Source organism: Anabrus simplex, chromosome 13 (assembly GCF_040414725.1).
Source record: "Anabrus simplex isolate iqAnaSimp1 chromosome 13, ASM4041472v1, whole genome shotgun sequence".
NCBI classification, from domain to species: Eukaryota; Metazoa; Arthropoda; class Insecta; order Orthoptera; family Tettigoniidae; genus Anabrus; species Anabrus simplex.
Genome location: NC_090277.1, coordinates 29,043,627 through 29,070,287, shown reverse-complemented (window position 1 = coordinate 29,070,287; position 26,661 = coordinate 29,043,627).

Genomic DNA, 26,661 nt, shown 5'->3' with positions numbered 1-26,661 from the left:
AAAGGGGCAAAAGGGATCCTCCTCCTAGCAAAAGGGCAAAAGGGCTTTCTCCTCCTATCAAAAGGGATCCTGCTCCTAGCAAAGGGGCTATAGGGATCCTCCTCCTAGCAAAAGGGCAAAAGGGCTGTCCCTATCAATAAAATACATGCATTATGCTTTACACTATTCTTTCTAGCCCTATCAATACTATGTGTAGCCGCTATGTCCCTATGTAAAAAGCATAAGTATTAAATCGTTTACAATTTTTCCTAGTCCCGTGTTACTGTTCCGTTTCAAGTTCAATTCTAGCCCTTTTGCTAGGAGCAGGATCCCTTTTGATAAGAGGAGAAAGCCCTTTTGCTCTTTTGCTAGGAGGAGGATCCCTTTAGCCCCTTTGCTAGGAGAAGGATCCCTTTTGATAGGAGGAGGATCCCTTTAGCCCCTTTGCTAGGAGCAGGATCCCTTTTGATAGGAGGAGAAAGCCCTTTTGCCCTTTTGCTAGGAGGAGGATCCCCTTAGCCCGTTTGCTAGGAGCAGGATCCCTTTTGATAGGAGGAGAAAGCCCTTTTGCTCTTTTGCTAGGAGGAGGATCCCTTTTGCCCCTTTGCTAGGAGCAGGATCCCTTTTGATAGGAGGAGAAAGCCCTTTTGCTCTTTTGCTAGGAGGTGGAAGCCCTTTTGCCTTATAATAAGACGTAAGCCCTGGGTTCCGTTCACTATCATGTGTGTAGCACGAATTTCTTTTTGGTTTTGAACACACAGTTTTAACTCATTGTCATTAGCACGGTAAACTTTTCGTTTTCTTAGAATCAGACATTTATCAGTTTCCCGTGTACCTTAGCAGGAATAATACACAATGTTGAGAAGCTTAGGTTGTAACTGCTTATAGTAAAGGACTATAACAAAAACCATAAGTCTAGTAGATCATCCAGTGCAGTTGTTTATTGAAGAATAACCGCAGATATACACAACACGAATAGATTACATTACTGTAAGGTACATTGTGAACAGTCATTGATCATGAACAATAGAGGTTACACATCGTCACGAGTTTTAAAGTTAGAAGAGATAAACCATTTACCAATAGAGATTAATTTGCTATTCCTAACAAAGTAGAAGCGTTCTTGCAGATAACAATCGATAAGGGTGTTGCTGCTATCAAAAATGTACCAACTTCAGCTGAATCGTTAAATGTTCTTCCGTCGAGTCGCTAGTTTAAAAATTAGTCTGTCTGTTAGGTCATCAGCCCAGAGGCTGGTTGGATCCGCAAATTGCACCACCAAAGGTTATGCGGCTGTAAGGAAAACCCAAAAACCAATGGCAGCACCGTAATGAGGCGTACTAGGCAAGATGATGAGTGAGGTAGTTTGTCATTGCTTTCCTCACTGGGTCAGAAAGTACTATTGCAGCACGACTGACCCTATGAGCAGCACCTTTCATAACACTCAGATGCACTAGTCATGCTCTGAATGTCATTACTCAGCACTACCCATACCCCTGCAACTTCAATATTGTCACAGCCATGAATGTTGACTGGGACTTCGGTGGAAGCTACACTTTACTCTGGAATGTGCCAAGAGATGGATGCAAAGTACTGTATCCATCAAGAAATGACAGCAGGCAGTTAAACATTAGAAGAAACGAAATTTGGATTAATAAAGGTCAGATAGGTAACCAGTTTGAAGTCAGAAGAAAACGACAATTTATCAATAGAGTTAGACGTAAGAGTAAAATGTTATATACACACAAACAAACCCCATAACACTACAGCCCTTGAAGGGCCTTGGCCTACCAAGCGGCCGTCGCTCAGCCCGAAGGATTGCGGATTACGAGTTGTCGTGTAGTCAGCACGACGAATCCACTCGGCCGTTATTCTTAGCTTTCTAGACCGGGGCCGCTATCTCATCGTCAGATAGCCCGTCAATTCTAATCACGTACGCTAAGTAGACCTCGAACCAACCCACAAGTCCAGGTAAAAATCCTTAACCTAGCCAGGAATCGAACCCGGGGCCTCCGGGTAAGAGGCAGGCACGCTACAGGTTATATATACGAGTATAGCCTATATAGTTTAAATGTTAAGCTCGAAAGAAACCAAGTGTTAACCAATAGACGTTGCGACATCGTTGCGACTTTAAAGATAGAAGAGACTAACAAATTTATCAACAGAGCTTAAATGTACATTTTCTAAGAGTAATAAGAGACACACAGTTAATAACCCCTCGTAGTTCACTTAATAGTTTGTATTGTCGAGGGCTGATGTAATTTCAGGCTGGGTCATGTATTTTATTAGATACAAGGCTCCTCGGTTGTATCATTAGCATACTAACCTTAAGTTTACAGGGCGTTGGGTTCGATCCCCGGCGGATCGTGATTTTAACTGCGTATGATTATGTTTTGTGGCTTGAGAACTAAGTGTTTCAATCGTAATAAACTTCTCTTCATCTACATCAACAAGGGCTTAGATTTAATTTTCCGCTGGGTCATAAATTTAACTGTGCATGATTACGTTTTCTGGCTTGCGAACTATGTGTTTTCGTCGTGTTAATCCAAATATATTGAGAAAAAGGTTAAGGAGGAGAAGAAGAAAGAGAAATAACAGGTCCTGTACGCTACATTCCGTGTTTGACACAATTGTAATGCATGAGGTCTTAAGTTACAAGTTGTCAGTCTATGAGACAGCCCTCTAGTTAAGTCTAAACGAATAAAGTATAGCAGCTATCTTGCATAGTAGCCTTGTTCCGAATGTTAAGCTAATAAAAACTAATAGCTTATGAGTTACAAGTTGTAAACCCTGTAGTAACTCTGCAGAGTTAGACTTATGCCAGACTCAGCTATAGACCCCTTTGTGCCAACAGATGCAGAGTTGTATTCAAAGAGTCGAAGTGTGTGCGGGTCAGATATTTCATTCATGTCAATTGTAACGGCATGCATCTCTGCGACAGCTGAGTTGCTTACATAGCGTAACCGGCTACACTGTCAGCAGATTCCTAAAGCCTCGTGGTTGTGAGTAGAAGATTGTTCTCGAGTCACTAAACCTTCGATTCCGTATTCAAAAATGTTAAACAACTATAATTAATGCCAGACTCAGCTTGAGGTCCTCTTGTCGCTAATACCACGCTCGGAAGTTAAAAGCCCTCGAGCACCTCTTTTTTAGTCGTTTCTTACAGCAGTATTCCATCACCCTCCTACATCACTCCACCGAGAGTTGCAAGTTAGGAGGGCATCCGGTTAGGAGGATAGAACCTCGAATTAGGATAATTCCAGGCTGGGTCATGGATTTTATTAGATACAAGGCAAAAAGCCCTAGCACAGCCTCCACCGGGTTAGTGCCATAAGAGCCCATGTATACGCATGCTTCTACTTACTTGTGTTAGGTCACTCACTTTTATCTATCCTATCCGACCTTCCTCGGTTAACTCTTGTTCTTTTCCGACCCTTACGCTATTAGGTTTACGAAGGCTAAGGAATCTTTAATTTTCACGCCTTTCGTAGCCTTTGTCTTTCTTTGGCTGATACCTTGCGCGGTCGCTCATCTCCCCTGGACCTAAGGTTGCTTTTCAGCCTTACGTCTCAATGAATGAAGCATGTTATGTATTAAGGCTTACACCATCGCCTAGGAGGTTAACGCGTGGTCAGCGCAACGTCAGGCCTGCAGGGGTATCGAACGTAAAGTGTAAGTAAGGATTTTATTCTGTATTCGGGAATTCTGATAATACGCGAAATGCTGCAGAGCTATATTCCGGCACCACATTAATTTTACGTATTACATTGGGTATTCAGTACAAGGATAGGTAAGGTCTTCCTGCGTGATTGTACCTAAGATGCAAACTTGTAGGGAAAAAATACTTTGTATTCTATGTGTTAGCAAATACATCGAAAGCTAGTCAACTTGCACGTGCAGTTATTTCTTCTATGTTATGCTAGGCTCTCCGTTTTTAGAACTTCGAAGATGCTCCACAATATTACGCCGTCTGTAAATAAAGCATTTGTATTACACCTCACACCATATCCCTAGTCCTTCCACCAATCTCAGCATCAAAGTCCCTGGATCATGTCTTATCTCGTCTAGTTGGGTTGAGCGTAAGATCGAATCTCAAATTTGAGACTGTAACGCCCTTGTAAAGTTAAGTCTGGCGTCATATGCATAACCATAATCAGGTAAGCAGCTAAGTCTTAAGAAGTTAACGATGGGCCATGTAAGGCGAGGTACTGGTATCCCCCGACACAGAGTCTGTAGCTCTTGAATGCTGTCATTAAGGCGGTAGAGGTGGGATCCCTCGCTGAGTCCAAGGAAAAAATCAACCCTGGATGGTAAGCAGGTTAAGAAAGAAAGAGGAAATTTAGAGAATGCGTCTATAAGGCTCTGTATATGTCTAAATACCCCTGTGTCCTAGCACAGCTCTCTCCTGAGTTAGCCCATCCCTTTTAGTTACCCTTACGACTAGCAGTATACCATTAATAAAAATCTACCCCTCCACCCTACCTCATAAAACAATTCAGATCTAAGTAGAGTAACGTTATCTTGGTAGCAAGAGCTGTAGTGCCGTCATCGCGAACAAGCTTTGACCTGTAGCTGAAGACTCCGCGTTCTCTCTCAAGTCAAGTGTCTCGCATCATAACATATTGTCAACATTTTTTAGTACTACACCAGGTAGGGGAAAATACAGCTTAGCTCGCAAAGTCATTCTTTTTCTGCTGAGATGAACATGTCTCCACATTTACTGTAGTCAGTACACATCGTACACATATTTCAATCAGGGTGAGGATATTTGAATTGCACTTAAGCTCTTTAGTTTTGAGTTTATGTCAACTCCACGTTCAAATCCTTAAGAGTAGCATTTACTCTGCTCCTCTAGGGCTGAAGTACTCCCTACAAGAGTTGGCCAAGCAGGTTGGATAGACGATAGCTTAGCACACAACATGCCTAGACCCAGCTAAAAAACCCGAGTTCGCTAATGCAGGCACAACATCTACAGGTTGCTCGGCTCCTACCTAAGGCAAGGGTGCCCCTGGAGGAGCTTTACTCTGCTAGAACCTTACCACATCAGAATGAAGTGTCCTACAAGAGTTGGCCAAGGAGGTTAAACAGACGACAGCTTAGCACACATCATAGCTAGACTCATGTAAAAAAACCTAAGTTCGCCATTGCAGACACAACAACAGCACAGGATGCTCGGTGCCCCTGGAGGAGCTTTACTCTGATCAAATCCCCCCCCCCTCGGAATAAAGTGACCTACAGGAGTTGGCCAAGGGAGGTTATACACAACAGCTTAGCATACATCATACCTAGGCTCAGCTAATGATCCCTAGTTCGCTAACACTTGCTCTTTCAAGTCAGGTATCCCTTTTAGTAGTCTCTTTCGACCGTATTCCATAAGATAACGACATCCTATTTTCTGAAGGTGTCCGAGGACGTAGCGCGTAGCTAGAGGTAGATTGCGCGTGGCGGCCATCTTGCGCGGTAGCCCTAGAGGTAGATTGCGCGCGGCGGCCATCTTGCCCATTAGCCCCTGGGCCAGAAGCGGTCTTTTATCACTACTTCTCGCATCATAACATATTGTCAACATTTTTAGTACTACACCAGGTAGGGGAAAATACAGCTTAGCTCGCAAAGTCATTCTTTTTCTACTGAGATGAACATGTCTCCACATTTACTGTAGTCAGTACACATCGTACACATATTTCAATCAGGGTGAGGATATTTGAATTGCACTTAAGCTCTTTAGTTTTGAGTTTATGTCAACTCCACGTTAGAATCCTTAGGAGTAGCATTTACTCTGCTCCTCTAGGGCTGAAGTACTCCCTACAAGAGTTGGCCAAGCAGGTTGGATAGACGATAGCTTAGCACACAACATGCCTAGACCCAGCTAAAAAACCTGAGTTCGCTAATGCAGGCACAACATCGCAGGTTGCTCGGCTCCTACCTAAGGCAAGGGTGCCCCTGAAGGAGCTTTACTCTGCTAGAACCTTACCACATCAGAATGAAGTGTCCTACAAGAGTTGGCCAAGGAGGTTAAACAGACGACAGCTTAGCACACATCATAGCTAGACTCATGTAAAAAAACCTAAGTTCGCCATTGCAGACACAACAACAGCACAGGATGCTCGGTGCCCCTGGAGGAGCTTTACTCTGATCAACCCCCCCCCTCGGAATAAAGTGACCTACAGGAGTTGGCCAAGGGAGGTTATACACAACAGCTTAGCATACATCATACCTAGGCTCAGCTAATGATCCCTAGTTCACTAACACTTGCTCTTTCAAGTCAGGTATCCCTTTTAGTAGCCTCTTTCGACAGTATTCCATAAGATAACGACATCCTATTTTCTGAAGGTGTCCGAGGACGTAGCGCGTAGCTAGAGGTAGATTGCGCGTGGCGGCCATCTTGCGCGGTAGCCCTAGAGGTAGATTGCGCGCGGCGGCCATCTTGTCCATTAGCCCCTGGGCCAGAAGCGGTCTTTTATCACTACTCAACATAACCAACGTCCCCCAACATTCGTACTGTATACACGAACCTATTGGGTAGCATACAAACAATATCAGACATAATATGCAATGCGGAACCATCTACTTCACAGCGCGAATTACAAGATAAAGTTAAGAAATTAGAATCCCCACTAATTATTGTCAACTGACTCCATATTCTTCACCAAACCTCCCATCCTTCCAATCCTCCCCTTCCACCATAAACACTCAAAATATTAAAATAATCCCATGAACATTACAAGGCATACCTTCGAACCTGTGAATCAAATATTCAGAAATACCGTTAGAGATGCTTGATCATTCATCAAGGCTATTAAAAGAAAAGTGCGGGCAAATACTTGCAGTGAATTATCCAAAACAACTGACTCTCGCACATATCGGACCAAGTTAAAACAACTGACACACATAAAGCAATCCTACCCCTATTATCTAAAATTACAGAACAAATCTGCACTTTGTGATAATAAAACAATGACTGGCATTTTTGCAGATCATTATAAAGTAATTTTCTCACCATCATCCGATCGCAATATCTACCATCCTGACCACGATGCAATATCGGAATACTCGGGATCACACAAAATCCCCTTTGCCCTACCTTTAAATCTCCTCCATATATTGACTACCAACATCCCCCCAAATGCTCCTATTACAGTCTAAGATATAAAAGGCGTTCTCAGGACTAAAATGAACACAGCCCCTGGACTAGATCAAATTACTTACGACATATATATATATGAAGCTCCTCACCTAACTCCTCATCAACTCTAAAATAAAGTATACACCATAATTCTCCATACTGGATTCTTCCCCTCCCCTCCCCCAAATCGAGTACATGTCAAAATTTTGTTACTTTGAAAACACCAAAAACTACTATCCCAATTAAATTCATACTGTCCCATAAGTCATATATCAGAGTGTCCCAAAATTTTGTAAATCATCTTAGCTCACTGTATATACACCTATCTGGACTCTATCTCGTACTTCAGTAACACGCCAGTTTCTGTCCCCAGCACTCCATACATGACCATGTCTTTCATATGTTCGTATCCATCACAAAATATTAACCAACAAAAATGTGCGCAGCACTTACCATTCTTGATGTTGGGAATGCCTTTTAACGGACTGATATATAGACTCCATCACCTTCCAGTTCCAATGACAATCACTCATTTCCCAGCCAAAAACGGACACCAGATTTTAACTGAACAAGAAGCGGACCAATTCATAGTGGCAAATTCTTCAGTTTCGTACTGTTAATTTCTATACATCTCGAGGAGCCGTGTCGGTTATCCTTCTTGGTGTGGGGTGGCTCAGAATTTCCTCTGAGAACATCAATATGTGACTTAGTAATACGGTTCGCAAGACACCTGGAACCCACGAAAAATTTACGGGAATGAGGACAAGGCACTTCGTTTATACACCTTGATATATTACTAACGCTCTTTGTATCCTTGACAAGCCCTGCTGAAGCAACTTCATTGTCCTTCTTGTTAAAACCGAAATAAAATTCTCCGTATGATGTTCTCATGATCTTGAAATTTGGAACAGCATGTGAAGTTATTCTGACACAGTGCTATTCTTGTGCTAAAGGAGAAATAAAGTAGCGTGTCTTGGATTTTGCAAGAGCTGATTGCGACGGTCCTATGTATGAAAGCTGAAAACAGTCAACAGTTCGAGTTCTTGCCAACTAGCTGATGCCGTTTTGTTTTCTATTACTCTTCTCTTAGGAGCGCGGCTTTGTAGATGATTATCTTCCAAATGCATGCTCAATATCAAAGAAAAGTTAAGCAATATATCTGCACTTCAGGACTCGAAACAATTATAAGATATTAACAGAAATCTCGTTCCTGAAGTCACAGGTAATTTAAATAACACCAATACCCGTGAAAAACTAACTTATACACCAGGAAATGTTGTTAAATGCCTCTAAGTGAGCGACCTTTAGTCAAGTATGTCGTGTATCAGAGTGGTGATATCGTTTATGACTTGCCATGTTCACCGTCCTATTTGTACTCCATGAGCTAAGGGACTGATATATGACAGTTACCTCTCTGAGGGCTGACGGTAACAGCTAAAAGTTTTCTCAACGTTGTCGGTTTGCAGCTTCCTTAGTGACAGTTGAAAGTATCTGTCATTAGTGTGCTATGGCTCAAATGAAGTGTTATGAAGCTGTTAAGCCATGATCAGAATTTTTCAAGAAAAGTGAGGCGCATATCATTTGTATAACTGAAATCTGTTTCCAGAGGATTCCTGCGCAAAGTAAATTTTACAAACATTTAGAACCATACATACATCTTATAAATAAAGTTGTTCGTGTCTCTTTGTCTGTTTGTCTGTTCCACCATCACGTCGAAACGGCTGGATAGATCTCAACCAAACTTCATATTTACAGTATACTGACCCCGGGGAAGGTTTCGATATACATATCATTTTAAAATCTTTGAAAAGACGGGGGTTTTATAGGAAAAACTGTTTTCCTCCATTTTCTCTTATACTATTATAGGCAAAATATCGAATTTGTCGTATAAGGACGAGACAAAGCTCAATTTAATCCTCTTGACGCAAAGAACAAAACTCGGTAAGCCCTACGGGCCCGAAAACCATGTTTGAAGGCCCTAAAACCAACCGTTACGGAGATATTGGCACCACACTACCCCTGCTCTAGGAATCGGATAAAGAAATGAACTGCCGTAACCATGGCAACGTCAGCTCCAGGATTCGAGAGCAGTGAGATTATGCATGTACGTTTGGGCATAGCTGCCAACCAAAATTGGTACAAATAAGACTTAATATCTGGAAAAAATATACTGTTGTGTAAGGCACTCATAGGATACTTTTGGGCGGGGATGGAAATGGGGTGAAGTACGAGTGTAAAAATCTTACTATATATAGAAATAGAAGTGTGTGTGTAAATGACACATCTCCTCCTAAACCACTGGAGCAATTTCAACCAAACTTGGTACACGTATTACTTACTATCGGAAGACAATCACTGTGGGGGATAAGCCATCCCTAGCGCCCTTAAGGGGTCAGGGGGGTAGTTACAATAATAATCGAGAATAGTGTCGAATTCATAGTTTTCGGGGTCGCTGAGTTGAAAAGTAATACTCTTGAATTTTTTAAAGTCCAGCCCCCTTTTCCTCTGTTACCGCTTTCTTATATCCGTAACTCGTACCGTCACAATTTATTGAGGGACATTTCATTTTCCTGTGCATCCACTTGGTATTTATATATTTATATATTTGTCCTACCCGGCTGTCCTCAGTTATAATCCTATTTTCTATTAATTTCCACATTCTTAACTGTATTACTTTCTTCCTTAATTACTCCGTATGTATGTGAGTGCTAATCCCGAAACCTGGACAGATCTTTTTACATGGTTACGGGAGTATTTAGGGATTGTAGTAAGGATATAAATGAGAGGGCGCGTAAATGTCTCCTAAGAGCACAATTATTAGAGTATGGTTCCAATGAATGCGACTCACACCAGAACTACTTGATAAGAAAACTGCGAAACAAGCACAGGAAAGCAGCAAGATTCGTTCTGCGTTATTTCCGACAAAGGAGTGTTGTTACGAAAATGTTTCAGACTATGGGCTGGGAAGACTTGGGAGTAAGGAGACTAAATGCTCGGCTATGTCGTATGTTTCGAGCTCTCAGTGGAGGGAAACGTGGGATGCCAGAGTTTGAGCATATCTTTAAAACTGGAAAACGTCATAATATACGAACATGAAGTTGGAATTCAGGAGGACACTGACATGAGTAGAGTATTGGAATAAATTATCAACGAAAACGTTCCATAAATTCCCAACTTCTTTAAAAAGGTCTAAGTTGAACCTAGGTAAACAACTGATGGGGAATGTGCCACGTGAACGACAGACCTAAATGCAAATAACTGATAAATTGATCGATTGATTGATTGATAATTGATTCATTGATTGATTGATTGATTGATTGATTGATTGATTGATTGCCCGCAGAAAGACGTAATTGTTGAATACATTCCTCCACATTCGGTTGGCTTCAGGAACGGCATACGATCGTAAAACTGGGCCAACTCCCCAGATCTCGCAAACATAAGAACACTGAAGTCGGATGAGAGAAGAGAGTGGTGCTGGTGCTGCTTTTTTGTTTCAAGAGGAAGTACAACTGGGCAACCATCCTTTATTAACACTAATCAGTGGCAAAAATTGAAGGAATCCGACACTTCCGAAATTAAGTTATCGGACAAAGAAGACAAGGACCACGAAGGGCGTGGAAATGAGGCCTCGAATGCTCTAATGCCGTCGGGGTCAGCAAAGAACAAGAATTGACCAGGGAAGGTCGGACAGGATAGAAAAAGTGAGGAGCGTGGCACAGGTAAGTGCAAACAATTACGAGACTCACCTATGGGTTCGTCGTCGCTACCCCACCCTGCTAAGTTAACGGCCCCTGGGGGGATTTCAGTCACCTCTTACGACACGCAGGGGATAATGTGAATGTATTCTACCACCCCCCACCCACAGGCGGTTTCAATCTAAAACTGAGCCAATTCCCTAGATATCACAAACATAACACTGGAGTCGGATGACAGCAAGAGTTTACCAAGCGAGAGCAAGGGCGAGGAGACTTGAGTCCCAACAAACGGGGTTATGTTTTTCCTCTTTCATATCTACTATTAAAAATTACAGCCATAAGCAACAAAATCATACCACCTTACGAACTTCAGCAAGAAACAAATTTCATAAATTGTGACGGTACGAGTTACGGATATAAGAAAGCGGTAACAGAGGAGGAATTTAGGCGCAGGGACTCTTAGGTAAACAAATAAGAAGACGATTTAGGGTTTGTGGTTGTTATTTCGAAGCATTTTGCGGCCTTTCCCTTTCTTTTGCCGATATCTTCATTTTTCGAAGTATCGGATCTCTTTCAATTTCGTTCTGATTAGTGATAAGGCAGGATTGTTGAGGAGTTGTCCTTCCTTTTGAAACAATCACAAATTTAATAAATGATAGGAGAATTAAACTTAAGGTATGCTGTTAAAAGCCAGAGGAATCTTTCTCTAAATAAATGAACCATTTTGCCAAAGAAAAATAGTCATATCGTCTCATGGAACCAACAATACAGCGTAATGTTACGATACAAATGTCAAACCTATGAAGTGTCTGCCGCCATGACAGTTACAGGCAACAGTTACTTCGGTGAGCTTCAGCGAGGGGCGCTGTAACGAGTATGTTTTAGCTGTCTATATCATCCATGTCGTTAAGCGTTGCTCCGAGCAAAAGGAACTTGACTGCTTAATGAAATTGACCCTGGTGGTGCTTAGCTCTTCTCTGTATTACATTGTTACTTTCTAATCGAGATTGGTAACATATCTATGTGAGTGTACATGTGCGTAGTTGCGTTTATAAATATCTGAAATATTGTTTCCTGTTTCAGAAGCGTTGCGACGGGACGTTAATTTATTTTCACTTTCGAAATTTTCGGCTACTGAAATTTTATTAGGAACCCTTGTGTCTGAAATTCTTTTCTGGGCGGGGTTTGTGGTTGTTATTTCGAACCATTTTGCGGCCTTTCCTTTCCTTTTGCCGATATCTTAATTTTTCGAAGTATCGGATCTCTTTCAATTCCATTCTGATTAGTGATAAGGCAGGATTGTTGAGGAGTTGTCTTTCCTTTTCAAACAATCGCCAATACGGCCATTTCCATTTTGTTGCTGATTGCTATTTTCAACCTGGACTTTCCCTTCCTTTTCCGATATCTTCATTCTTCGAAGGTATCGCATCTCTAATTATTTCGTTCTGATTAATGTTAACAGAAGATTGTTGCGTATTTTTACTTCCTCTCGAAACAATAATCACAACCACCTCTCTTTCGTTTCTTCTCGGGGAGGGGTTTCTGCTTTTGTTATTTTCGAGCCCTTCCCTTTATTTTGCCGATAACTTCATTCTTCGAAGTATCGGATCTCTTTCAGTTTTTTTCTGATTAGTGTTAATAGAGGATAGTTCCCCTGTTGTACTTCCTCTTAAAACAATAATCACCAGCACCACCGCCACCACCAAAAAACAATCACCACCACATCCACTTTGCTGCCCATTACAGAGTTACTGATTGGGTTTTGACACTTTTGTGACTGTTCTTTTCACCATGCCTGCTAGGAAGCGAATTAACATTGGACGGTCCTTATCAAAAGCTAAAAAAAGTGAAAATACTGAGGGCTTCCCAGACTGCTTCAGACCGCGAGGCCAGACTCAATGCAGACAGACTGAGGAAGACCACTGACCGTGATTCGGAGACTGCTTCTGAGCGCGAGGCCAGACTCAGCTCGCAAAGATTTAGACAGGTGCGTGTAAGACAAACAGAATCAGAGGATCAGCGGAGGGCTCGAATGGAACACGACAGAGAGCACCATTCCCTCGTACGCGAAAACCTAACTGCGGAGGAATATTCTCAGGCATTAACACAACGAAGAAGTAGCTACGCGTCGTTAAATGAAATGCAAAATACTCAGCAGATAGAGAAAAGACAACGTGCAGCAGAAAGACGCACATCAGAGACCACCGATGAATATCGCAGACGGTTAGATGAAGATAGAGTGAGACATCCCGATGTTAGAGAATTATATTCAACTTCAGTTGAATCTAGGTGTCCTAATATGATTCCTTGGCAAGAAAAGCAGCGAAGTGCATATGCTTATAACCCTCTTATCTACTACCATTCAAGAGCCCATATAGGAACTTTGAGTAAAGTGTGTCCTTTCTGTACCGCTCTCAAATGGAAGCAATGTGCTGCTCTTCCTCTAACTCCTCTACCGCAACTTCTTATTTCCCTGCTATATGGGACACATACTGACTCTCGCCACTTCCTTCAGTTTGTGCGAGCCTACAACAGCGCATTCCAAATGATAAGCTTCGGAGCTGCAAAAATAGTGGAAGGGAATTATATGCCAACATTCAGAATTCAAGGAGAAGTATACCACTTAATAGGTTCACTACTCCCTGCAAACAATGAAAATTCTAAATATCTTCAAATTTATTTCATTGCAGACCACAAGGCACAGGTAACTCAAAGAACAGCAATAATACCAAATTTAAAAAGCCATTTAGTTAATGATTTGCAGAGCATGTTGCATGATGTGAACCCGTATGTCAAGGAACTTTTTTTTTTTGCTAGGGGCTTTACGTCGCACCGACACAGATAGGTCTTATGGCGACGATGGGATAGGAAAGGCCTAGGAGTTGGAAGGAAGCGGTCGTGGCCTTAATTAAGGTACAGCCCCAGCATTTGCCTGGTGTGAAAATGGGAAACCACGGAAAACCATCTTCAGGACTGGCGATAGTGGGATTCGAACCTACTATCTCCCGGATGCAAGCTCACAGCCGCGCGCCTCTACACGCACGGCCAACTCGCCCGGTGTGTCAAGGAACTGAAGACAACTCTAGAGACAATGCCGGACGGTGACACCCACAAGATTGTGATCCAGGCCGACCGAGTTCCTGCTGGTGAGCACAGAGGCTGTTATAATCAGCCAACAACAAACGAGATAGCTGTCTTATTGGTTGGGCAGGAATGTGATAAGCGAGACATCGTGCTTCGGACAAGAGACCAGGGCCTGAGACGAATATCTAAAACCCACCGATCATACGACGCTCTCCAATATCCCCTGATGTTCCCTCGTGGAGATGATGGCTACCACTTCTTACTGCACCACGTAGACCCACGAACCGGAGAACTAAAGACCCCTCTCAAAAAATATCTTCTCTCCAGTTTTATTCTTATCGTATTATGATAAGACGAAGAGAGATAAACTACTTACATTGTTACCGTCAACTGTCCAATCAGTTCTGGGTAGACATGTATGCAAAGATAGAGACTGAAAGGTTAGTCTATATCAGAACACACCAAAGGGAACTAAGGGCTGCGAGCTACATCCACCTTAAGGACGCCCTGAGGCAGGACGAGGGTAACATAGCAGATTTGGGACGGTTAGTCATTTTACCGTCCACTTTCACTGGAGGACTCCGATATATGCACGAGCGATCTCAGGATGCATTCTGTTACGTGCGAAAATACTCGTGCCCAGATCTATTCATTACAATTACAACCAATCCAAAATGGGAAGAAATTGGCAATGCCGTATACAATGGTCAATCAGCGAATGATCGTCACGACATTATTACACGTGTATTTCACATGAAATTAAAATGGCTCATGGACTTACTAACCAAAGAACAAATATTTGGGCCAGTTCTTTGTTTTATGTACTCTGTTGAATGGCAAAAGCGTGGCTTGTCTCACGCCCACATATTATTATGGCTTGAGAACAAGATACGATCTGTCGATATTGATAAGGTCATTAGTGCTGAACTTCCAGATCCAGATAACGATCCAGAGCTTTTTAACATAGTCAAATGTCACATGGTCCATGCGGATCCTTCAACGTAGGCTCACCATGTATGAAAGGTGGACGATGCTCAAAACGATACCCACGAGAATTCGTCAATGAAACTGTCACAGGGAGCGATGGGTATCCATCCTACAAGCGCAGGAATCCTTCTAAGGGTGGCTTGACCGCACGCCTTGTGCTAAATGGACAGGATATGGAAGTGGACAATAGATGGATAGTGCTATACTGTCCTGTTTTGTCTAGGGTATTCAAAACACACATCAATGTTGAATACTGCAACAGTGTTAAGTCCATAAAATACATCTGTAAGTACATCAACAAAGGAAGCGATCAAGCAGTCTTAGGTTTGCAAGACAAAAATGATGAAGTGTGCCAGTATCAGAGCGGAAGGTACATATCCAGCTCAGAAGCAGTTTGGCGAATTCTTTCATTTCCTATCCATGAAAGGTATCCCCCAGTAATGCATTTAGATGTTCATCTAGAAAATTTTCAAAGAATTGTGTTTACTGCAGAAACGGCTCAAACATAGTAGAAAATCCACGTAACACCACCTTAATGGCATTCTTCAATTTATGTCAGACAGATGATTTTGCTAAGACACTGTTGTATGAAGACGTTCCCTGTTACTACACGTATAACAAACAGCAGGGTACCTTTGTAAGAAGAAAGAAAGGAGTACCTGTGGTGGTATTTCAGGGCGTTAGAAAGCAGCACGTAATTAGCCGAGTGTATGCAGTCCATCCTAATAATTCCGAGTGCTTCTATTTACGCTTGCTCCTGTTCACTGTCAGGGGACCAACCTCCTTCACTGACCTTCGCACTGTCAATGGCATACTTCATCCTACATATCGGAGTGCATGCAAAGCCCGTGGACTACTCCTGGATGACTCTCAATGGGAAGAAACACTGAGGGAAGCGATCGTTTCACAAAGCCCAGAAAAACTTCGCCGGCTTTTTGGTATATTGTTAGTATTTTGCAGTCTCTCTGATCCATTGAATCTGTGGAATAAATATAAGGAGAGCCCAGCAGAAGATTTCTTACGACAACTTTCTCACTGTAACGACAGTACTGCTGATAAAATGATCGCCCATGTGGAAGACAGATGTCTTCAAGACCTTGAGGAATATGTTCTATCGATTGGCGGTCAACCTTTGAACATTTATGGCCTTCCTTCCCCTCAGATCTTACAAACGTTAAATGCTGACTATCTCAGAGAAACAAATTACGATAAAGAAGCGTTAAGGTATTTTGTTCTACTAAATGAACCAAAACTTACAGATGAGCAGACTGTAGTATATGGAGAAGTATTAAACTGTGTTAGAAATGAGGAAAGTAGAATGTTTTTCTTAGACGCTCCGGGAGGAACTGGAAAAACATTCCTGATTAACTTACTGTTGTCTAAGATCAGAGAGGATAGTAAGATTGCTGTAGCAGTAGCCTCTTCGGGGATCGCAGCCACTCTTTTACCTGGTGGCAAAACTGCTCACTCGATGTCTAAAGTGCCTATACATCTAGACTGCACAGAGTCACCAATATGTAATATCACAAAACAAAGTAATATGTCCAAGGTTCTGCAAGACTGCAGTCTTATAATTTGGGATGAATGCACTATGGCTCACAGAAAGGCGATTGAAGCAATTGACCGAAAGCTGCGGGACATCCGAAACAGTGATAACTTCTTTGGAGGTGTCCCTATCCTCCTTTCTGGGGATTTTCGTCAAACGTTACCGGTTGTTCCAAGAGGGAGCAGAGCAGATGAAGTGAACGCTTCACTAAGAAGATCATCACTTTGGCCAAATATAAAAAAAACTGTCCCTGACACAGAATATGAGGATACATCTAGGAGGTGATGAAAACATACATATCTTTACTGAAAGTTTGTTGTCGATTGGAAACGGCTCACTCGGAGGTAGTAACGGGATCATTACTCTTTCTGATGAATTTTGTATGCCGCTTTCTAACGTTGAAGCTCTCATTTCGTTGGTGTACCCGGACATAGAAAATATTAGGAGCAAACCCACCTCATGGCTCTGCTGCAGAGCGATCTTAACTCCAACTAATGAAGAAGCGGCGTACATTAATTCGACTATCCTTACAATGTTCCACGGTGAAGAGACAGTTTATACGTCTGTCGATCAAGTAATCAACTCTGACGACGCAGTTCACTATCCTTCTGAGTTCCTGAATTCTGTAACGGCTCCGGGGCTTCCATCGCACAAAATTACCTTAAAGATCGGCGCACCAATCATACTCATTCGCAATCTCAGCCCACCTAATTTGTGCTATGGGATAAGACTTAAGGTGAACGCCCTCCACAAACACGTGATAGAGGCAACTATCATGACTGGATGCGGGGAAGGACAGTCAGTTCTCATCCCGCGGATACCATTAATCCCAACCAACTACCCGTTTCAGTTCAAGCGTCTGCAGTTTCCAGTCAGCCTCTGCTTTGCGATGACTATTAATAAATCCCAAGGCCAGACGTTGAGTATTGCTGGACTTGACCGCAGATCGCCCTGCTTCTCCCACGGGCAACTGTACGTCGCATGTTCCCGAGTCAGCAGCAGCAAGCCGCTGTTTATATGTGCACCAAAAAATAAAACACGAAATATTGTTTATCAAGAAGTTCTTCAATGACTCTGTTCTTCCTTCGCTTCAGTACGTGTACTGATGAAATATTATATGAAATTGATCCCATAAACCGAATAGACTCCGAATTATGGGAAGGTCATCAGCGTTACTTAATTTTTCCTCGCACACTATTGATTATCTGCAAGTAGAAATGGGGGCATGGCATCATAATGAAAACTGGCAGAATCGACACTGATTGGGTATATGGAAGAAGACTTAAAGTTAAAATGGGAATTCTCCAAGTTGACTGCGAATGGCCGTAGGCAAGTGGGCCTGCCCTTAAAATGAAAACTCCCCAACTCGATTGTGAATTGCAGTAGGTAAGGGGGCCTGCTATTATAAAAAAAACTTCTGAATTCGACTGTGACTGGAAATAGAAAAGGATATCCGCCGTTATATCAACTGCGAACTCGACTGTGACTGGGACTGATAAACTCTACCAGCAATGAGGATGAAAACTACCCATTTTTATTGTGACTGGTAGTAGGCAAGAGGGACTGCCACCATCATTAAATCTCCTCAACTCGATTGTGACTCGCAGTAGGCAAGGGGAACTGCCTTTATAATTAAAACTCCTCAACTCGATTGTGAATTGCAGTAGGTAAGGGGGCCTGCTATTATAAAAAAACTCCCCAATTCGACTATGACTGGAAATAGGAAAGGAGATCCGCCGTTATAATGTCAACTGCGAACTCGACTGTGACTGGGACTGATAAATTCTACCAGCAATGAGGATGAAAACTACCCATTTTGATTGTGACTGGTAGTAGGCAAGAGGGTCTGCCATCATTAAAACTCCTCAACTCGATTGTGACTCGCAGTAGGCAAGGGAAACTGCCTTTATAATCAAAACTCCTCAACTCGATTCCGACTTGCAGTAGGCAAGCGGGACTACCCTTATAATTAAAACTCGCCAACTACACTATGACTGAATATAGGAAAGAGGGCTGTGGCTACCGATAAGCAAGTGGGCCGGCCATTATAATGAAACCCGCGTAAGTCCGTTGTGACTGGCAATAAGAGAAAGTATACCTGTCATCTATATAAATAAAATCGAAACGAACGTGTGTCCGTACATTGACTATAATGACCATCCGCATAATTTTTAGCTTTGGTGTCTGTTTGTCTCTTTGTTTGGCAGTTTGTCTGATTGTCTATAACTTGAAAACTACTGGATATATTTCTACCAAACTTCATATTTAGAATCAACCTGTCCTTGGATAAGTTTTAGGGCCAATGTTGTTTCTAAAGCCCTGAATTGACTGGGGGTTAATACGAAACCGAAACCGTGAATTATCACTCCCATAAAATAAACACAACCAAACTTAATAGAAATCTACCTGCTTTAATATACACTAATTTCTAAACCTTTTTTTCTCATGTGCATCATTTCGATACGAGATGTCATTAACGGACCATTTTTCGGTACAAGTTCCACCGGACCTAACTCAAGAGCGGGTGCGTGCAAAGCCTATATCTTATAACTTGAAAACTACTGGAGATATTTCAACCAAACTTCATATTTAGCATCCCCCTGTCCAAAGGTAAGTTTTAGATCCATACCATGTCAAATTCCCGGAATGGACTTGGGGTTTATAGGGAACCGAAACAGTGATTTTACTCTCCCACAATATATACAAGACCAGCCTGGCTGGAAATCGACCAATCTTGATGGAAATCCATTTTTCTCATGTGCATTTTTTCGACAGGAAGAATAATAAGGGAGATATCACGAACGGTCGGTTTTGCCGCCTAAGTCCTGCGGATATAGCCCAAAAGTTGTTTTACGTGGAGCAGATTCCTTATCTATCTATGTAAATAAAATCGTAATGTGCGTGTATCTGTGCATTGACTATTATGGCGAAGTTTTCGTACATCTATCCATTTAAGGTGTAATAATGACCATCTGCATATTTTTTTAGCTATAGTTTCCTGAAAGTCCTGATTTTACCCCCCCCCCCTTCCTCACTCAAAATCAAGATTGCGGCACAATCTGCCAGACGAGCCAGAAAATTGAAATTATGCAAACGTATACGATTTAGCCTGTGACCGACGGAAAACTTCCAAGACCTTTAAATATTTCACTTTTTATTCCCGAAGAATAACAATTTTAATTACGGTGCACACCTTCGTTTCGGGGTATTTTGAGCTAAACGGTCAGTCGTATCAGAAAACGGGTGGCCCAATCTCAGTTCAATTTGGAGTGATCTACATCTTTGGTCCTATGACGTTTCGTCGTATCTCTATTCCTCATATGTTAGATTTGTCTCAATTTCTCTATTATAGCTGCATTTTGCTCTTTTTGCACGTATAATTCGTAGTTCGAATCACTTATATGAAAGATAGAATCATCTAATTCTACACGAATATTGGTCCACCCAGTACCCATACGTGAGTCAAATTCTATGTTTGTACCTGTCAGATTCATACTCAAAAGTAATGCACTGTGAGACAACCATACCAAACATTCACCCTATTCAACGTTTCTAACTCAATTTTACCCATCAATGGATTATACAGGAGAAAATACCTTAAGACTAGCCATTTAGACCTCTGAATGAGGCATCTTATGGCACAATCCGTTTGTCGATATGATGTATCGTTTAGCAGCAGTTAATCTGCAATGAAGGTTTGCAATATTGTAAACATGCATATACTTCGTATGTCGATCTATATATATATATATATATTCATTGAAGTCGATTTGTAGCTATGTAGAAAGGGTGTGTTTGCCATTACAATCAATATTTTACATCGATAGTGACTCTCGGCAGGAGGGCGTCTGCTAATGTAATTATTACTCTCCACATCGACTTTGACTGGCACTAGGAATGGGATCCTTCTCCAACTCCCTTGTAACTAGCATTAGTAAGGAGGGACTGCCATTTTCATTACTAATTCCCTTCTTGATTTGACTGGCAGAAGTCAACGGAGCATGCAATTATGTTCAAAAATCCCCTAACCGATTGTGTTTGGGAGTAGGCAAGTGTGCCCGCCATTATAAACAAATTTACCTATATAAAATGTGACTGGCATTAGGCATACAGTAGTGGCCTTGCTATTATAATGGAAACTCACCAACTCGGTGTGACTGTCATTAACAGAAGGGGTCTGTCATTATAATGATAACAAGCGCAATTCAATTTTGACTGGCAGTAGGGAAGGTGCTTGCTATTATAGTAGAAACTTCTCCAGTGTAATCTGTCTGGAAGTAGGAAAGGGCGCCTGCCATTGTAACGAAAACTCCCCAAATCGATTGTAACCGCGCATTAGGTAATGGGGCCTCTCATTATAATGAAAATTTACCTACTCGATTGTTATCGGCAGTAGGCAAGTGGGCCTACCGTTATCATCACAACTCCGCAACTCGCACTTTACATTGCAAACAATGTATGGGAACCTCCCCCTGCTGTTTCTGGATAACGCTAAGAGACATGCAATTTTTTAAGAAATCTTATCACTGCATGTACAGTAATTTACTTCGATATCTGTATACACTGTAGAATACCGTAGCGAAGCACGGGTACATTTGCTAGTCTTACTATATATTGTTAATGCATTTCAGCATTCAGTCGGCATGCCTCTGTGAATTTACAAAGCACCCCTAGAATCCTCTATTTGTAAATAGCTAACGAGCTAGAGAAACATAGAGGGGTTGTATGCCTGACATCAGCGCTAACGGAGACATTTTAATCAAGGGCCGCCATATTTTGAGTTGTATGTATGACGACAGATAATGTTCCCTCTTTCCGACTTATCATAAATGCTTATTTCTTGTTAGCCTACCTGTTTATCTTTCGTCCCTGAGAGTTCATTTTTGTTTCCATCTGCTGTTGGTATGTCATTCACTGAAATTTGTTATTCGGGTTCTTTCTTTCTTTTCTCCATAATGGTTCCAAAAGCTGAGTGTAAATCTCTATGTCTTGTGCTTGGGCATCAGTTTGATGTAGGCCTATTTTAGTTAAATGTAAACCAGCATAGTAGAAACAGTATTTTACACTTATTTGTGAAGATAATAAAGTGTTTATTTTAGACGTCAGTCGCATTAATAATTAAAATTAGTCTACATTTCATAATGAGCAACTTTCAAGGTTACCTTTCACCTAGTAAACCTAGTATCAAGCGAGTTGGCCTTGCTGTTAAGGTCGCTCGATTGTAAGCTTGGTGGTGGTGGTGGTGGTGGTGGTGGTGGTGGTGGTGGTGGTGGTGGTGGTGGTGGTGGTGGTGGTGGTGGTGGTGGTGAATGTTTTAAGAGGATGTACGGCTCGAAACTCTAATCAAAGGGATAGGTGGAAGGGGTCCAACGCTTCAAAAATTGAAGATGTCTGCCATAAAGAGACAAATGCCACGAATGGCATGACAATGAAAGACTCGCTAGGTGTTTGCAAAACTAACACCCTCGAGATCGGAAAAAACGATAGTTGACCAAGGGAGGTCAACTAGCAGTTTCAGTTACCATAAAATACAAGAAATAACGAGTAAAAAAGTATTAGAGAAGTCTTTTACTACAAGAAAGCTGGCTGGGAAGTGCTATCTTAACTTCTAAGAAACTATCTACCCATCATTACCAAGAAACACTCTACATAGGTCAAAAAAGGAATAGTCAAAATAATACGCAAAAGGAATATGCTTTACAGGAAACGCAAACGGGATACAAGCAATCTTATGTGGGACAAATATAAATGTTTGAGGAATACCACCGAGAAACTCATCCACGAGGCATACAAGAACTACATAAACGAGATAAGTAACAACAGCAAAGACATGTGTTAATACCTTATTAGTAAACACGGCAAATGTGCACAAAGTGCATTCTACTCTAATAAAAATAGTTACCTCCCCCGAGGCCACTGCCTCAACCAGGCCCCGATTTACAAATGGGCGGACTGGGCATTTGCCCAGGGCGCCAGTTTTTGAGGGGAGGCGGCCGGCGGATCGAGTAATTATGGACTGCGTGAATTACGTCTTAAATTCATTTCCCTCAAATTACTTTTACATTCCACAAATTATTCCACTTATTTTATTAGACTATATAAAACACTTTAACCTATTCTAACTTTTAAACCTGAATTTCATCTATATATTTAAGTTTTATGAAGAAAATGTGTCTTATTTCTAAGATTATTTACTTACATACAAACTATCAAACTGAACCAACGGTCTTTTAAAATAAAAATAAAAACAGCCTCATTCTTATTTGGCTGTTATCTTTGTTTGGCTTGATAAGCTTAATTATGAGAACTGTATTTGCATAATGTACTGTTTTAAAACTCATAATCTTGAAAACTGTAATATTTAATTTGTTAACAAATACTTTTTAGAGGAACAGGAAAACGAGCAGAGGGGCGGGCGGCTAAATATTGTTTGCCCAGGGCGTTAACTACTTGAAATCGGGGCCTGGCCTCAACGTTCAGTGAGAAGTTTAAAGGGTTCAATAATGAGGCAGGGAAAAGTACAAATATGTGCCCAAACACAGCTAAGCCATTACCACTCTCTCTCTCTCTCTCTCTCTCTCCATCCTTTACTTCGCAGAGATCAAGGTAATTAAAGAGCCTACAAAATACTCGACCACATGCTGCTTCTGACCTTGACAACAGACCTCCAACAATCTCTGTGCGATATGCAGAAGCATTAGCTCCCTCGGAGCGGACCTTGGAACAAAATGGCGACTACACGTTGTACTAATGAGACTAGGGTCATGAACTTGCTTCCAGCACATGTGAATTCCAACGAAACAAATTCTGCCTGTGCTTTCAGCTGCTCAAAGCGCACAGGGTTGAATTTGGTATTCATGGCAATAAGTGTTCCTCCTCCTGAGGTTTCCTAAATACTATGTATGGCTGAGGTACCACTTCTGTGTCACAGATTGATGAATTTAGTCAGGATTCGCTAACGCACAGAATTGGTGGGTCTAAAGCAGCAAGAATGGCCAGAACTGCACGTTTATGCTTCAAAATATTTCAGGCTGTGTGCATTAAGGGGAGGCTGTACTTTGTATACACACAATTTTAAGTACATTTTTCTCCTGAACTGTTCATGATAACGATATAAAATTTTAACAGCTGGTAGAAGAAGGGTTTCTCTTCCTTGGCCTATTTTTGTAGGTAAGTACATTGTATAATGTATGTTTTGGCGAACTTTTTGCAAGTTGTTAAAAAAATTCCATAATATCCAAATACTTCGGTTTTATTAATTCATAATTTCTAAAATATCAAACTTAAGTTCCTTAAAAAATGCATCAATAATGTTCATCCCAGTATCTGTATGATATTTAAGTTTTACTGTACTATAATGGTTAGTTCATGAGAAAAACGTACTTAAAAGTATAAAATCTCAGAAAACAGGTTTCATAGTTGAACATAGTTCGTTACTCACTTTAGAACATCCCTGCACCATATCGTGGGTCATCTGCATTTTCTCTATCCACCCTAGCCCTTTAAGCATTCCTTGAGTGCATTCTTGCCTTCCTAGATATCATAGTCACTTCATAATCTGCTTTCTTGACACTGACAGCATCCAACTCGAAACATGCCATCACCACATTGTCCCCAGGTTTCATGCCTAACTTTTGAAGCAACCTAACTGCCAACATTGCCATCGTTAAATGAAAGAACTGCATCATAAACACCCAAATTCAATGTATCCTTAACTACAAATACTGTTTTAGGAATTCTAGTCCATATTACTTTATTAAATGATTCATTTGGGTTCTGTGTTTTACCATGCAAACACTTACGCAACAGGTTTTGATCAGTCAAACTTCCAAAAGCTGGCTTTATTACATTGCACACTTCAACAGGCAAAGAGTGCCTATGACTATACTGTTCACCAGCTGCTAGAGCACGGTTGTATTTGCACCATGAGGATGGTCCTTCTGGGCACAAGGCATGACAAGTCTCCTTGTCAGTTGATAGTTTATGAAAATAAATTGCACTGATATCCTGTTTCATTTCCATCTCATTATCACAGTTCCTTCTAATTGCCATACCATAATAGTTCTGCAAACTATCTCCTTGCCTGTGAGTCTACCTTTGTCAGATAGTGGTTTTCCATCTGGTAATTTTATGCCTTTCATACCTTTCCTCAAATTGCAAAGGTGCGTTCCCATTCTTTTCTGGGCATGTCCAATACATTCCAGCTTTTCCACACTGACATCTCCATCTGGCTTTACTTTTACCACACATGAAGCTCTTACTGTCTCCACCCCGAAATATTTGACATACCTTGCCCCAAACATATCAACTTACCTGGAAAAAATGTTTACTGCACATGCAGCATCCATATTCCCACTTGACCGTTCAAAATTTACACTACATTCAGAACTTTCTTTATCCAATTTAAGTTTTTCATTATCTTTTATAAATGTACACTTATGACAGTAGTTACTCAGTACCCCTACATCTAGCACTTTGTCATTATCAATGCATGTTACAGTTACTACACCATTCAGACTAGTATGCCCTCTATGCTACCATGCCCCCATCAACAACCACAGTAATATCTGTAGAATTATCATTAATTTTAATTGCATCACTGACAGCAGGCTTCATAGAGGCAATAGCACAATACTTAGCAGCTTCACATAATGTACCTGTATACTTCTGGAATCTTGTTGGGCCACTTAGGAGATGACTGCACATAGTGTCATGGCAGCTAATTCACCTTTACCTATAGTACTGAACCCATACACAAACATAAAATTAGTTTCATAACCACTGTCAACCTTCCCACTGGTATGTAGTGAATACTGAGCTTTACAATTCCTGCATTTCAGGAATAGATTACTAGCAAGTATGTATCTTGCAGTGGTACCTTCACAACAAAATAAACTGTCACCAACATGCATACTTTACAAACTGCAAATGAAGATATGGCAGATGACAACAATACAGTATCTATGACAGCATTGCCACTTGTCTGTTCCTCATTATTAGATTGAGTACTTACAAAAGATCCTATACTTGAATCAGTATTCAGCTTTCTTCTGGAAGCACTCGCTCTAATATTTTCAATGCTAGAATTATCACTTACAATCACTGATGAAGTTGAAGCACATGTTGAATCTAACCTAGAACAGCCTATGATGACTCATATCACTAAGGAGCTCCTTGCCACCATCTTGAACTATTTTCCAGTTATATTGTTGTGATGAGCTGCAGATTTAAATATTTGAGAATAACAGTCTTGCAAAACCAAATGTTTGATTCCTTCACATTCAACCAACACAGCCAGACAAGAGGCAGTGTTGCCAACATTCCTATCCCAGAATATACTTCCCACCTGCCCGAACACTAAGGATGCCAAGGCAAACCTCTTTCTCTGAATCAACCCCCACTTTTGCTTTTGTTTACTTACTTAATTTAACCATACCAGGATGCATTTCTCAAATAATTTGCTTACCTGTCACTCATGGCCATATTTCAGTTTTATTGATTTGATAGTTCTTAGAATATTGTGATGAGTGAGTCCGTGGTGTTTTGCATTTCTACCATACATTGCCGGTGGTCACCAGATTGTGCGGAAATCACCTACTACTTATGCTGTCAGATGTAAGAACAAAGATTGTGAAAGAGCAACAGGAGGCCAAGTCAAATATTGGAGAGCAATAAAGACTTGACATTCACACAATTAAATATCTTCTAACTGCATGGAGCAGTGTTTTTAATGAGGTGATAGAGATGAAGAAGAATAAACAAAATACAGATGGTGGATTATAACATACCAGCCTCTGTACATCATTGCTGGATTTTCAGCCACTGGATCCAAAGATCAAATTCTGAGTATGAAAAGCAAATTGAGTACATCAGAACATGGCCATTCAACTGCAAATAATCAGACCTTGAAATACATGAAAGATTCCAGGCACGTGTCTGATGTTATTCCTCCATCTGAAACAACATTAAAAATATGTACCTAACAACACCAAGATAAAAATCTATTATGCCATCATACAAGACAGTGTATTCCACGACTTTGAAACTTAACAAGCCACTGAAGGTGACAGTATATATATCGATATTACAGAAGGAAGGTATTTGCGAAACGTCACGAAGTAATGAAAGAAATTGGGGTTTCGACAGCAGAATACAAAGATGTACAGAGGTATGAAAGGAGACAGAATCAAGTGCCTAATTCATGGCAGGTTGATTCTCTGGACTGGTCATGTTGTATGAATGGC